A 14,595-nucleotide genomic window follows, 5' to 3' on the forward strand; every position below is an offset into this window, starting at 1 on the left:
AAAAAAAAAAACATGGGCAATAAAAACAAGTCAATGAATTTACATAACAAACCCCTTAAGCCAACCAGGCAAGGCTCTAGTTCTTTTATCAGGTAGGACGTCAACAACCTTGCTACGAAGAGTATCACATACATCCAAACGAGTAGTTGTCTGAACATCAGAACTGCAACCTTCGCCCACTCCCCCCTCATCACACAAAGAAGAACTGGGTTGCCCGAAATTTCTCTGTTCAGAAACAGACACGGAATCATTAGCAAGTTGAGACTGTACATGACTATTCTCAAAATGATCTTCAATCCTATCAAAATTATTATCACCAGGATTAAAACACACCTCTACACAATCCTGATTAGGATTCATGGCAATGCTTTTATGATTCCACACCCTTCCGTCTAGTCTTACCGAATTTCTTAAAACTTCTGCAACCCTACATGGTGGTTCAAAGCGACTCATGCCTTTAGGTACCTTAAAAGGTTTCCTAACCCTTACCCAATCTCCAACCTTGACAATAACGTCTTTAGTGTTGTGATGACAATCATAAAATTCCTTGCTTTTATCATGAGTAGACACCAACTTATCCTTAACATCAACAGGAGACCAATTTTTTATTTTCCCATCAAAAATCCATCCAGGGTTAAACTTACACCTCGCTGTTCTGCCTCTCATCATGGTGAACGGGGACATGCCAGTGCTGTTTTGCACAGTAATTCTATATGACCAAATTGCCTTCTGTACTTGCACTTTCCAATCTAACTTGCCATGCACAGAGGCCTGAATAACGCCTTTGATCACTCTGTTGAACCTTTCAACAGTGCAGTTCCCACTAGGGTTGTACAATGCTGTGGTCTTATGTTTGATACCACATCTGTCAAAATACTCCTTAGCCTGCTTGGACGTAAATTGGACACCATTGTCAGACAGCACGCAAACAGGTACACCCTCCATGATAAAAATTTTATCTAAGAATTTAAGCACAGTCTGAGTGTCAACTCTTTCAACAAACTTGACAATCGGCCATTTGGAGAAAAGGTCGATTGCAACCAACCCATACTCTTTGGAGTCTCCAATGGGTCCAATAATATCAATTGCAATGGTGTCCCAAGGAAAATCGGGTATCAAACCATCTCTCATTTTAGGTTTAAAACTCCTCTATTGCGCTGTCAACACCTGGCCACCAAAACATCCCCTTAACAACAGACTTGGTTCTCACAATTCCAAAATGCCCTTCGTGACAAAGTTGCAAAATTTTCTTCTCAAGGACACAGGTGGAACGATTCTATCACCCCTAAAGAGCATACCATTCTCTGAGGACATCTCCATGCGGATCTGCCAAAAAGCATCCAACCCAGGAATATCTCTCTTCTTGGGCCAACCTTTGCAAATGTACTCTAATACATTTTTCAAAACAACATCTTATTCCTGTTCAGCCAACCATTCAGTCTTATTTATGGCGGGTTCACCACAATCATGTACCAATGCCACACAGTATTCACTCCAGGGATCATCATCACATTCCTCTAGAGGAGGTGGAAGTCTAGATAAGCAATCAGCAATGCGATTATCTCTTCCAGGTAGGTAGACCATTTTATAAATGTACTCCTTCATACGCATAGATAGTCTGGCTAACCTTGCTGACGCACCTGACATACCCTCACATGACAAGATACGGATCAACGGTTTATGATCAGTACGAATGATCACAGGCTTGCCCCAAACAAATGCTCGAAAATGTTCCAAAGCCCACGCACACGCTAGGGCTTCCCTCTCAATAATAGGGTACCTACTCTCAGCAGGGGAAAGAGCCCTAGATGCAAACAAAATTATCTTTTCTTTACCATCCAAATCATATTGTGATAACACAGCACCCAGGCCTTTGTCACTTGCATCAGTGGTTAACAGGCAGTCAATATTTGGGTCAAAACTAGCAAGTGCATTCACGTTTTGTAAATCGACCTTAACCAATTTAAACTCTTCCTCACACAATTCATTCCACATAAATTTAGTATTCTTCTTCAGAAGTGCACGTATATTGAAAACGTTTGCAGAATTTTTTTTTATAAACTTGGCACAATACTCAGCCATGCCGAGAAACGCTCTTACTTCATCTTTTGAAACAGGTGCAGGAAACTTTACAATATTTTCTACTAATGCAGGTTTAGGTTTGACACCTTCTTCGCTTATAATGTGTCCTAAATAGGAAACACTCCTCTGGCTGAATTTGCATTTGGATAACTCCACAGTCAGGCCTGCTGACTGTAGGGTTTCCAAAACTTGTTTTAATTTTAAATCATGACCCACTTTGTCGCTCGCAGCCACCAGAATGTCATCCTGAAAAAACGAAATTTTGTCTATGTCTCCGAACAATTTATGCATCAGCCGCTGAAAAACAGCAGCGGCTGAGGCCAGCCCAAAAGGCATACGCCTGAACTGGTAGCAACCAAATGGCGTTATGAATGCCATAAGATTCTTAGAGTCGGGATCTAACATAACCTGATGGTATGTGGCGGAGAGATCAACCGTGGAGAACCACGTTGCACCCTTAAGGGAAGATACCATTTCGTTAATTTTAGGAAGGGGAAATTTCTCAACCACGATGTTATTGTTCAAGTGGCGTAAATCAATGGATAAACGGATTTTTCCATTGGGTTTCCGGGCAACCACAATCGGAGAAATCCATTCAGACGTCTCAATTTCCTCTATAATACCTTTAGCGAGCAATCCTTGAATCTCCCTTTTAACTTCCTCTCTTATCAGTATAGGTATGGGTCTTACTTTGTGAACCTTAGGTTGTGCATCAGCCTTTAAAATAATTCTATGTTCGAACCCCTTTAAAACACCCAGTTCACTGCTAAATACTTTAGGAAAGCTTTCAGATAATGCTTCCCTCATCTTGCTACAGTCATCCAAAATCAATACTTTATCTTTTGAATTGGGGTCCAAAATAATGTGCAAATTTTTCTGGTCAAACCACCCCAAAACTGATGGCCCTACTTTTGCCACATACAACTTTCCTCTTGTAGACCTGCCTTTAAATAAAAAAGTAAGCCATCTAAAACCAATCATGCCAATCTTATCTCCTGTGTAACTGATTGGGTAAACATCAGGTGTATTCAATTGCTCACTAATATTGTCTACAAATTTCTTCCTCCAAACCTCTTCGTTCACAATCGTGTATGGTGAACCGGAGTCTGCATAAACACTCACAATATCAACCGCTAGCCACAGAATGAAAACCTAACATAGAATCAACATTGCATACCATTCTACATTCTAACTCGTGCACTTAAAGAAACATACAACATAACACAGGGGAGAGGCAAAATCCACACATATTGTGACCCTTAATGACGATTACCGAACCACTAAATATACGCTACTCTCACACCACGCACCCGACTAGCAACAGGGTCAAACTTTAAGGGGTAATGTGAAACACAAAGGAGACAAGCCCGTTTTTAAGATATATATATTAAGTAGTGACTAAACACATGTTAAACGCAGAGTACCTAGGTCAAACCGCAACCTACAGATTGTGGAAATACATAATGACCTGGATTAGAGTGTGCACATACTACAGACAGCACTTCTCATTAAAAGCATGTATCAAAGGAACACAGCCCTGCAACCAAATGGCCTCTCTTGATACTTGACGAGTTGAACCACGCCACTAACATCTGAAGTGACAGGTTTCAGCATTGTGTGAGCAATGAGAGATCCTTTGCCTTACGGGAATGAGTGAACATTTTGTCATTTGTACAAAAAGAATTGCCATTTTTTAGTTTCTTTAATTTCTTCTGTATTATGGTATGCAGACAGCACCCATCCTAGGTACCGCGCAATTGACGCTATCTATAGATGTTTGTTTGTCTTGTCTTCCTCTTTATTTATAGGTACGACCTTATCAGAGTCATGCTAATATACCTAGACTGATCCAGACCCTAAAAATACAGGGCTCCATCCTTTTTTCACCATTTTCTCTAGGTCCTGAGAAAGCCTAGTTGACCTCCCTGGGCAAAATAAGGCTGAAACATGTCGACCTTTTTATGGACATTAAATAGTGCGGAAGACTCTTAACTCCCCTTCCTACGCACGCCAATGTTTTTAAATAAGCTTGAATTCCTTCAGTCTGGCCACCCAAGCTTTTTTATCATAAGGTTTTTTCACTCACACTGTTACCCACCATCACTGATCACTATTGTACCACACTCAGAGGCACCCTCCTCTACAGACCACCAGGACCCCGCACAAAATTTAGTGAAGACATCACAGACTTCATCACTCCCCACGCGCTCCCCTCCAAAGAATACATCCTTCTGGGAGACCTCAACTTTCACCTTGAAAAGCTCAACGACCGCAACACCACCACCCTCCTGGACAACCTCGCCAACCTCGGACTTAAACAACTGGTCACTTCCCCCACCCACATCGCAGGTCACACACTCGACCCCATCTTCACCTCCAGCAATCATGTCTCCTTCAGCCACACTACGGATCTCCTCTGGACTGACCACAGCTGCGTTCACTTCACCTACAACAAGCCAAAACCCATCAACCACCTCCAACCAACTCTGCAAAGAAACTGGAACAAAATCACCATCGACCAGATCTCCTCATCGCTCCTTCAAAACACCCCAGCCCACTCTTCTAACCCAGACCAAGCCGCCGCCAACTTCACCCTATGGTTATCCAACACCGCCGACACCTTAGCTCCACTGAATAAACGTCAAAGCAAACCTGGCAACAAGAAGGCCTCTTGGTTCAACGATGATCTTAAGAAGTCCAAGAAACTCTGCCGCTCCCTTGAAAAGGCCTGGAAAAAAGACCCAACCACCAGCACCAAGGACGCCTTCAAAAACGCTACCCGCACTCACCACCAACTAATCCGAAAGGCCAAGAAAACAGCATTCAAGGATCGACTTGACAACAACGCCCACAACAGCAAGGAACTTTTCAACATCGTCAAGGAATTTTCCAATCCCTCGGCCAACTCCAACGACATCACCCCCTCTCAAGCCCTCTGCGACTCCCTAGCCTCATTCTTCCACAACAAGATTGCTGACATCCACAACAGCTTCGACAACCAACCCGGAGACCAACCCACCCAACCATATGCTGAACACTCTCCCCCCGTGAACACCCTTAACGACTGGAACCCAATCTCCACTGAGGACACCATCCGCCTGATGAACTCCATCCACTCAGGATCCCCCACAGACCCTTGTCCTCGCCACATCTTCAACAAAGCAGACTCCGTCATAGCACCGCACCTCCGAGACGTCATCAACTGCTCCTTCAACTCCGCAACCTTCCCGGAAAACTGGAAACACGCTGAACTCACCGCCCTTCTGAAAAAACCCACAGCGGACCCCACCGAACTCAAAAATTACCGCCCCATTTCGCTCCTCCCATTCCCGGCCAAAGTAATCGAGAAAGCTGTCAACAACCAGCTCGCCGCTTTCCTCGAAGCCAACAAATCCCTCGACTCCTCACAATCTGGCTTCCGAGCAAAACACAGCACTGAGACCGCCCTCATCGCAGCAACAGACGACATTCGAACTCTACTGGACAATGGAGACACAGTCGCACTCATCCTCCTTGACCTCTCTGCAGCCTTCGACACAGTATGCCACAGCACCCTTTTACAACGCCTCAGAAACATCGGAATACAAGGAAAAGCACTTGAATGGATCACCTCGTTCCTCACCGGAAGAACCCAGAGAGTCCGCCTTCCACCATTCAAGTCCGAGGCCACTGAAGTCATCTGTGGCGTACCACAAGGATCCTCACTCAGCCCCACCCTCTTCAACGTATACATGAGCCCCCTCGCGGCCATCGCCCGCCAACACAACCTCAACATCATCTCTTACGCGGATGACACTCAACTAATCCTTTCTCTCACCAATGACCCCAGCACCGCCAAAACCAACCTACACGAAGGAATGAAAGAAGTTGCCGAATGGATGAAACACAGCCATCTGAAACTGAACTCAGACAAAACAGAAGTCCTCATCTTAGGTACATCCCCCTCTGCATGGGACGACTCTTGGTGGCCGGAAGCCCTTGGAAAAGCACCCATCCCGACAGACCACGCACGGAACCTAGGCGTCATCCTGGATTCTTCACTCTCAATGAACAGACAAGTCAGCGCCGTATCCTCATCCTGTTTCAACATTCTTCGCATGCTCAAAAAAACATTTCGCTGGATCCCCACCGAAACCAGGAAAACAGTCACCCATGCTCTGGTCACGAGCCGACTGGACTACGGAAACACCCTCTACGCAGGTACTACCGCTAAACTCCAGAAGAAACTCCAACGAATCCAAAACGCCTCAGCCAGGATCATATTAGACATCCCGCGCAACGAACACATCTCTGGTCACCTGAAAGACCTCCACTGGCTACCCGTCAATAAGAGAATCACTTTCCGACTGCTAACCCACGCACACAAATCACTCTACGAAATCGGACCAGAATGCCTCAACTCACGACTGTCCTTCTACACCCCCTCCCGCCAACTACGCTCTTCCAGCCAAGCCCTCGCCTCTGTACCTCGCATCAACAAGACCACCATGGGAGGCAGATCCTTCTCTTACCTGGCTGCTAGAACATGGAACTCACTCCCCACTTACATTCGCCTTACCCAGAACCACCTAGCATTCAGAAAGCAACTTAAAACGTGGATATTTGACAAGTAATCCTCCTCCCCTTCCTAAGCGCCTTGAGACCCTCTGGGTATGTAGTGCGCTATACAAATTCTCTGACTTGACTGGACTTGACCTAATGATGATGCTGTCACGTTGCTAAAAGAGAGGCAGAGAACCAAGATATACCACCACCCGAGCCTCGGTACGTGAATGAGGGTTATTTTATCGGTACACAAAATGAAAAACTACTAAACCCTGGTTACTCAGGACAAGTGATCCGTTCTCCATTGATTTTTGACGATACAAATAAGGGAAGCTGAATGGATCACAACCCCTTCATTCTCCCCCTTTTGATTTAACACTGCCTCCATGTAACCTCATGCTCACTGACTCTGTCCAAAGAGTAAATGTCAGTGAAGCATGTCACCCAATTCTGCCCAGAAATATTATATATTAAAAGAGGGTTCTCTGGGTTATCATGCAAGGAATGCCCATGCACAGTTTCCCAGAACACCCTGCTACGGTTGTGCTTAGCAGCCTTCTCCAAGGCCTCCCAGTCCTTGCGGAATAGAGAATGCTTCATTTTCTAAATAGTTTTCCTATAGAACTTCCTCGCCTCATGAATCACCCTTCTATCTCTAGGGTAATCTACTGTCACCTTTCTAAGATAATGGGTAGCAGCAGAACCTTGCTTATCAAACCACCATGGATAGGTTATCGCAGGTTTAATGAGTTTCATTTGGGAGTTCCTAATAATACTACACAATTGCTGATGATGACGGGACAGCTCAGTCATGGTTCCATCAGACAAACAGCCCAAAAAACTGGGAGATACTTCTTTACTAAATCATTTAATGCTGCTGAGGGTTTTTTAAGGTGCCAAACCAGCCTTTGACTGTCTTTGGAGTGAATATTTATACCATCGAATGATAAGGGATTTCTTTAAATATCTAATGGGAAAACTCCTTCGACAAGTAAGGCATTGTGGTCACTTCACTGGGTTTCAATTACTAAGCTGCGTCGACACCACTGCAGGAAGCATTTTGAGGCAAACACATAATTGATGACTGATGCTTTCCCACCGCCTCTATATATTGGCTTGGCAGGGCAGTCCTCTTCATGGTACAGCAATATATTAATATCGATAAAGTCACCCTTAGTCCATAATAATGAAAAACCGGTGAGCACTCCTTCAGTTTGTGTATATCGGCGTCTTTTGTTATTATGGACTAAGGGTGACTGTATCGATATGAATAGATTGCTGTAACACGAGGAGGACTAATAGATTTATTTACTGGAAACTGATTATTGGAAGCTTTTTGAGTGCGACTGAACATGACTATACTTGTGGTCTTTAACATTGAAGAGAGGCCCTGATGTAGACAAACCGGTTTAACAACGAATGACGAAACACGTGTTGGCTACCGAATTGGCTACAGGATTGATTGGGATGTACACTGTATCCTAAGATTGACTGATTTTTTTTCCTGTGGAGAGGAAGGATTAACAAAACAAAGAAAGATTACATGCATTTCCACTGGCCTGTAGTCGTCCTTCTACATGTAAAGCAATTTTGCCTTTGAGTGGATGCAATAGTCCTGTTTCTACCTTGCTGATGTTTCTACCTTGATGTTTCCTCATTGCAGTGCTTAGCTATAATCTGGAATTCTCCCTTTTTTTACCCATATCAACTTGGACAACTCTGTATTTTCACTTTTTTTGTCTGTTATCAGATATCATTTCACATTCAGCAATGTCTACCCTGTCAAATAATGCCTTATAAGTAAGGCACCGATTTTCAATTTCTCTGTTTTCCTTTAAGGAATCAGGAAATTATGGGAGTTGTAGTTTTGACTTGCTTCAATTAAAACAATTCAACTAGAACTCCTGATAGCGTTGATTTTAGAAAAGAAAAACCTGGTCTGGTAGAGTGATGTTAAACTAGACGTTGATTCCACATTTCTCATATTCGTTGTACACTGGGTGTGTTGCACTGTCATTTGAAACTAAACCTGTACAAGGGTGTAGTGGGCATCAGAATCCATAGTTGCCCAAGAGGAGAATCCACTAGGCTTTAGAAGTTATACCTGATCACGGGAATTCTGCACTCAGCATTTTAGGCTACATCTATACTTGGGAGTGGAGCTGCACTCAACAGTTGATGCCAAGCATGCACATGGGAAGGCTACACTTTGTTCGAGTCTACATCTGCAGCTGGGTTGCTGCACTAGGTATTCAGGGGATCTTTATTCTTTGACAGGATGCACTGGATATATAATGCCATGCCTAACCATAATGAGGCTGCAGTGGTCCAGTGTGGCTGTGCCTAAGAAGCACTGGAGGCTTAATGTGTCTACATATCTTCATGTTCTGGTTGTGCCTGGGTATGTTTTTCCATGAGCATTGGATATCCTTCTAGGCATTTAAAGAATGTACATTTTAGGTTCTTAATTGTCTTTGACTATATTAAGCATTTGATGGCTGTACATATGTAGATCCGTAATGTTCCTGTAGCGATAGGGATTCCCCTTATTTACAAGGCAGCGTTAAACCACTTAAAGTAGCTTAACACCGCCTTCTAATTAAGGCACATTTTCACACCATACTTAGCGTGAAAGTGGTGGGCAAAGGATGTTGTGGTGGGCATTCCGCCGCAACACTCATTGATTTTGATGCTGCCCCCTTTTTAACCAGTAAACAGGAGGCAGTGCCAAAATTAAGACCAGGGAAAACCTGGTCTTAACATGGCGAAACGAGGAGAGATGCTTTATTTCTCCTAATTTTTGCTGTTTCTATGTGTGCTGTATTGTGCAGCACACATAGAAACAGCAAGTCGCTGTTAACGATTGTTTATGTGCAGGAAGGTGTCCCTTCCGCACATAAACAATCATTACAAAAATCCCGATTTGCAACTTCAAAGTGTGCTGCACAGTGCAGGACACATTGAAGTTACAAATCGCTGTTTGTGATTGTTCATGTGCAGAAATGGACACCCTCCTGGACATCACTCCCTCCACACAGTTACCCTTGCACTACAGTGCAAGGCTGCCTGCATTGGCGCTAGGCAGTTTACTTTAGTGCTAGCACTAGGGAAAACACAGGGATGTGCTGTATCTTTGTAAATATGGCGTATCCCTGCACTTTTGGAATGGCAGAGCGTGGCATTAGCATTTTGTGCTTAATGCCACCCTACACCATTCCCTTGTAAATATGTCCTATGGTATGCATATATGGGAATGCAAAGAAAAACAAGCATTGACAAAGGCTAAAGGTCTGCCTTACATTTTCAATTGTAAGACAGACCTATTTGCTATGCCAATGCCGTAGTGTGTGCTAAATCTGATCACAGCCCCAGTAGCTGAAGGGAGTTGATAGACACATCAAGCGTTCCTTACTCTAATGGAAATCATTAACGGAATGACCATTTAGCATACCTAGCAATTCATGTGTTTGAGGTAAAGTGTACCAATGTGCCTTTCAGTGACAAAAATGACAAACAAGGATTACTCATTGTATTCCATGCATGTAACAAGTTAATGATCTGGGTACATTCAGATGTAAAATTGTCCCTAATGCACTCTAAAGAAAGCACTTCCTTCTAGGCAGATAGATACACTCAAACAGGTAGCAGCTTGATGGTGAGACGTAAATACTCTTCAGGTCTGATGTGAATACCAATGTCTTTAGCTGATAGATAAACGAGGCTATCAGAAGCAACCCAGTGGTTTGACAAAATATATAGAACACGAGATTGGCCTCGTAAAACCTAACACGGGCTAAGTAAATCCATTGATAGCTTTGATTGATTGTACTTCAAACCCATGAAAATTAAGTTAAGGGTGATATTTTAGTCTCTCAGTCCCAATATTTTGATTGACTAATGTGGGTATTACAACATACTACATTTTATAGAATTTAAGTTTGATTGTGTGTGACTGTGGTTATGTTCACAATTAGAGCGCTTGCCTAAATTGTACATAGTATTTATCATTTGAACATGTTATATGAATAATTTAAAAGTCTGCAACTTTTATCCTATATGTCACAACAAGGATACTGCTCTGTGAACTATAGTAATCACCTATTATCACCTATTATTCATTTGGTACTTTTAGGAAAAGCACTTAACATTTTAAAGAAACTGACGATCAGTACATAATTGGACCCCGTTTTTAAGCTTGGAAAGATGAACGGTTTAATTGATCTACCACTACCTGGACTACAATATAAGACACACAGATCATATTGTATACAAGCATAAAAAGGTTTCACTTACTGAGCTAATTTACCAAATCTGGAATACGTTACCATGGATTTTTAGGATCTATTTCCATAATGTGTGAATAAATGTACACTGTATAGAACGAGACATGGACGTAACAAGATTAGGCTTACTGGGGAAAAGCCCAGCGATGGCTGATCAGGGTCTGACCTTGGTAGGAAAAGGGAGCACAGCCCTCTGCAACTCCCCCAACCACATCATGGGAGAGCCCCAGGGCGATTGACTTTCAAGCAGCTCTCAGTCAGGTGTAGCCCAAGACGAAACCATTGCTGCAAGGTGCATTCAAAGTGTCTATGATCAATGTGTAATGCACACTAATTCACACAGTTTGCAGTATTCTTCATTGACAGACAGTTGGGTAATCCAACACCAAGCGCCATAGGCAACTTTCGCAACATAGGCCGCCTACGAGTTTTAACTTGCGATCCTCCTCTAGTGCAGCGAGACAGCCCCACACTCCGTCACACTTTCCCTCTGGAAGTCGGCCTCCGGAAGAAAGTGTTTAAAGATGCTGGGCCTGGAAGCCCCATTCCACTGCCACAGTAGGCAGGAAAGCGAGATGCTCCCATAGCAGCAGAGGCAGGAAGCTCCCCCATGGCTCACCCAGACAAGCCACATGAGTATTTAAATCCCAGCCTGACCCCACAGGACCAGTTTATCAGGTAACTGGCTATGAGGGAGGGTTGCCCCATCTGCACATCAGCCATACACCACCCACCAAGACTGGTGGATGCCAGGGCTTGTCTCCTGCACATCGAATGTTCCCAACTTATAAGGCAGCCCCTAGCCAGTGCTCCTCTTTGTCCTGGTTGGCTGCACAAAGGAGAGAAGAGCCAGGTTCCCCCACACCACCAAAGTGACTCACCTGCTTCTGGTACATGCATGGAAGTTCATGAGGCCAGGGGCAGCATCTTCTACCCCTTGAGGCAGTACACACTGGCTTCATAGGCAAGATCTCCAATGAGAGGGACCAGGAATCCCTCAGGCTCGACGTCTTCTCATCCAGGCTCCTCTTCCACCCAAAAAAGCTATTTGTTCAGTCACTTGAAACCTGGGCAGGATAGTATCGGGCATGGGAGTGCCCAGGTCTTCAAGGGGTCCCAGCCCTTGTAGACACTGCAATTTTGTTATCCCCAGATGCTTGCTGGGTGAGCCAGGGTTCCCTCTCAGGAGGGATATCTCACACCTTCCCAGAGGGCCTGGGGCATTACTGTCCCATTCCTCATATGGCGTTTAGGTCCTCCAAGGTGGAGGATTCCACCCTATGCCCAGTCCTCACCCAAGCACCCAGGCACGGACTGCTCTGTCAGCCAGGATGCCCAAAGGGAGTGCTAGGCCCTATGTTTTGGGTTTCAACTGGGAGACGCCCAAGGGTTCAGGCTGTTGCCTAAGGAAACCTTGTGATGACTTTAACTTCCTCTAAATAGTCAAGTTTGATTGTACTATAGGCTTTCCACCTGAGCAGTGCCTGACCCCGGTGGGGTCGATCCAAGGACCTCACTAAACCATCCAATCTGTAGTACCTACTGACAGTGTGTACAAAGGACAGGGGCTTAACACAAGCTTATCACTCCATCTAACAGGGAATTCCTCGTGCATAGGAAATAATTGCAAGCCCCAGTCGCTATTTCAAACTGGGTTCAGCAGGTTACCTGCATCTGTCAGCAAAGGATAGACACGAGCTGGTCTGTTCATTGCAACACGTTTGCAGCCTAGGACATCTAAGGGCTCACAGATCTGTTATTGCTCAATCTTGTGTCGGTGAACACCACTTGTCCCTTTAAGAAGTTGAACAACAACTGCTGGCCAGGCATCACGTTAGTATGGAGGACTCTCATTTGCTATCAGAATGAATCAGACAAATTACTCCACCAACTAAGAATTGCAATGTACCACAACCCACAGAATAAAAAAAGACCTATCAAATTGTCAATCATTTCCATGTCGGGCCGAATGAGGCTTCTCGCTTTGAGTCAAATAAGACTGCAGGCTCCACTCCTGATTGTACCCATCCCTCAAATTTGCAACCACATTCCCCCGCAACCCAAAGACTTTTCCTAGAGCGGCTCAGCAGGTTGTGGGAATAGCGCAACTGGATCAGTAGTTTGCATTGTTTATGGTTGCAACTACGATAGTGCCTGATCACTTTCAAACCTCTGGATTTCATTCTGAATTAATTAAAACATTCTTAACAAATGCTTTCAGTTTGGTTCATCTTGCACCCGTCCAACAATTTCACCACTAGCGGCACTGTTTGAATGCCTTCAGCCGTCCCTCTTAATCATATCCCCAGTTTTGAAAAACAACAAAATAGAACCAGAGTAAAAAAAAAAAAATTGTAAATTGTGTCTTATAAAGCGCACTGCTACCCGCACCGCAGGCCTCGTAGCGCTATAGACCGCTGGGGAACCCGTCCTGGCTTTCCCTGTGAGATAGTCCCTCTTGGGGGTCTCCAAGGTGAAACCAGGCATCCCCGGCGTTTGTGTGGGGTTGTTGTGGAGATGAGGCAAGCTAATGCCCAGAGTTGCCGAGTGTGATCTCTGGTCAGAGTAGGCACCGATGCGAGAATTATCAGTCCGCTGATCCTGGTCCAAGACCCTGCCGCATCGGGAATCGAACCCTGGTCCCGGGCCGTTCTCTGCTCTCGGGTCTGCCGCCTCTAACCAGTGAGCCACACCTCTCCACTCCACTAGAGTCCTATTCCATTATTCCTAGCTAAAATAGTCAGGCTACCAACATGCTTTGAGCACACTAAGTTTTACAAAGTAAACAGTCCAGATCCCCAGGGCACTCAGTTAAGAGCATCAAGGGGGGCACCGAGAGTTAGAGGCTGGGCCAGGCAGTAGCTCGCCTTGCGGTGGAATGCCAGCTTGATCCTAAGATCCAAATACGAACATTTTAACTGCAGCAACTTTAATATACGCTATTGGAGCTGGAATGTCCGTGGCACCAAGCTTGTCCTTCAATGGATCCTTGTTACAGGATTTAAAATGTATTCATATCAATTACAGGGCCTTGAAAGTGTCATTTATTGTTATTTTTTGTCACTGCCTCCCTTAGTTGGGATTGGGTATCGTTATCATCACAGGGATGTGCGATCAGCCCGAGGTTATGTAAAGTTTCGAAAATGGACAGGCGAGTCTGGATTGGTCTGCGTTTGTAAAGTACATGCATCCTGGGAAGTCAGCATGCATTAGCTCTAGAATTACCACAGTTATCTAAGAAACAGATGGAGCGATCAAAGGAACCCATCCCAGACTGACCTTAGCACCCCTCGGGAGCCTGTTTTGGGAGCCCCTGCTTGCCTGCAGGTGATATGGGGAACAGGGCATTCATACGGGCACTGGCAGGCTTAGCCTACTCCATGACAACTGAAGGGAGAGGTGGGCCAAGGTGCAGCCTAAGCAAAAAACAGTGATACATTGACCCAGCCTGGGCAGCCGGGCCACCCCACAGAACTGTCTTTCTAAGCTGCTACAGAACTACACTGGATGGAGATGGGCAACAGACAGGCATGTGGGACCCACGCATCTAGGATGAGCTCCACCCAACCCCATCCACTCTGCTCGGACCACTACACAAGTTGCCAGGCTGCTTGGTCTTGGTTCTGCTTAGTGGCCTCCACAAAAGACAGACTCTCGAGTTGGACAGTCAAGGCAGGATCGAAGA

At 44.9% G+C, this 14,595-nt stretch overlaps 2 pseudogenes; both read right to left on the reverse strand.

Moving 5' to 3' along the window:
- Positions 1–11,157: 11,157 nt before the first annotated feature.
- Positions 11,158–11,304, reverse strand: LOC147727272 (5.8S ribosomal RNA; annotated as a pseudogene).
- Positions 11,305–12,301: 997 nt separating this feature from the next.
- LOC147727273 (18S ribosomal RNA) lies at positions 12,302–14,134 on the reverse strand (annotated as a pseudogene).
- Positions 14,135–14,595: the final 461 nt, after the last annotated feature.

This window comes from Lissotriton vulgaris, chromosome 3_1, assembly GCF_964263255.1.
Source record: "Lissotriton vulgaris chromosome 3_1, aLisVul1.2, whole genome shotgun sequence".
In the NCBI taxonomy this organism is placed as follows: Eukaryota; Metazoa; Chordata; class Amphibia; order Caudata; family Salamandridae; genus Lissotriton; species Lissotriton vulgaris.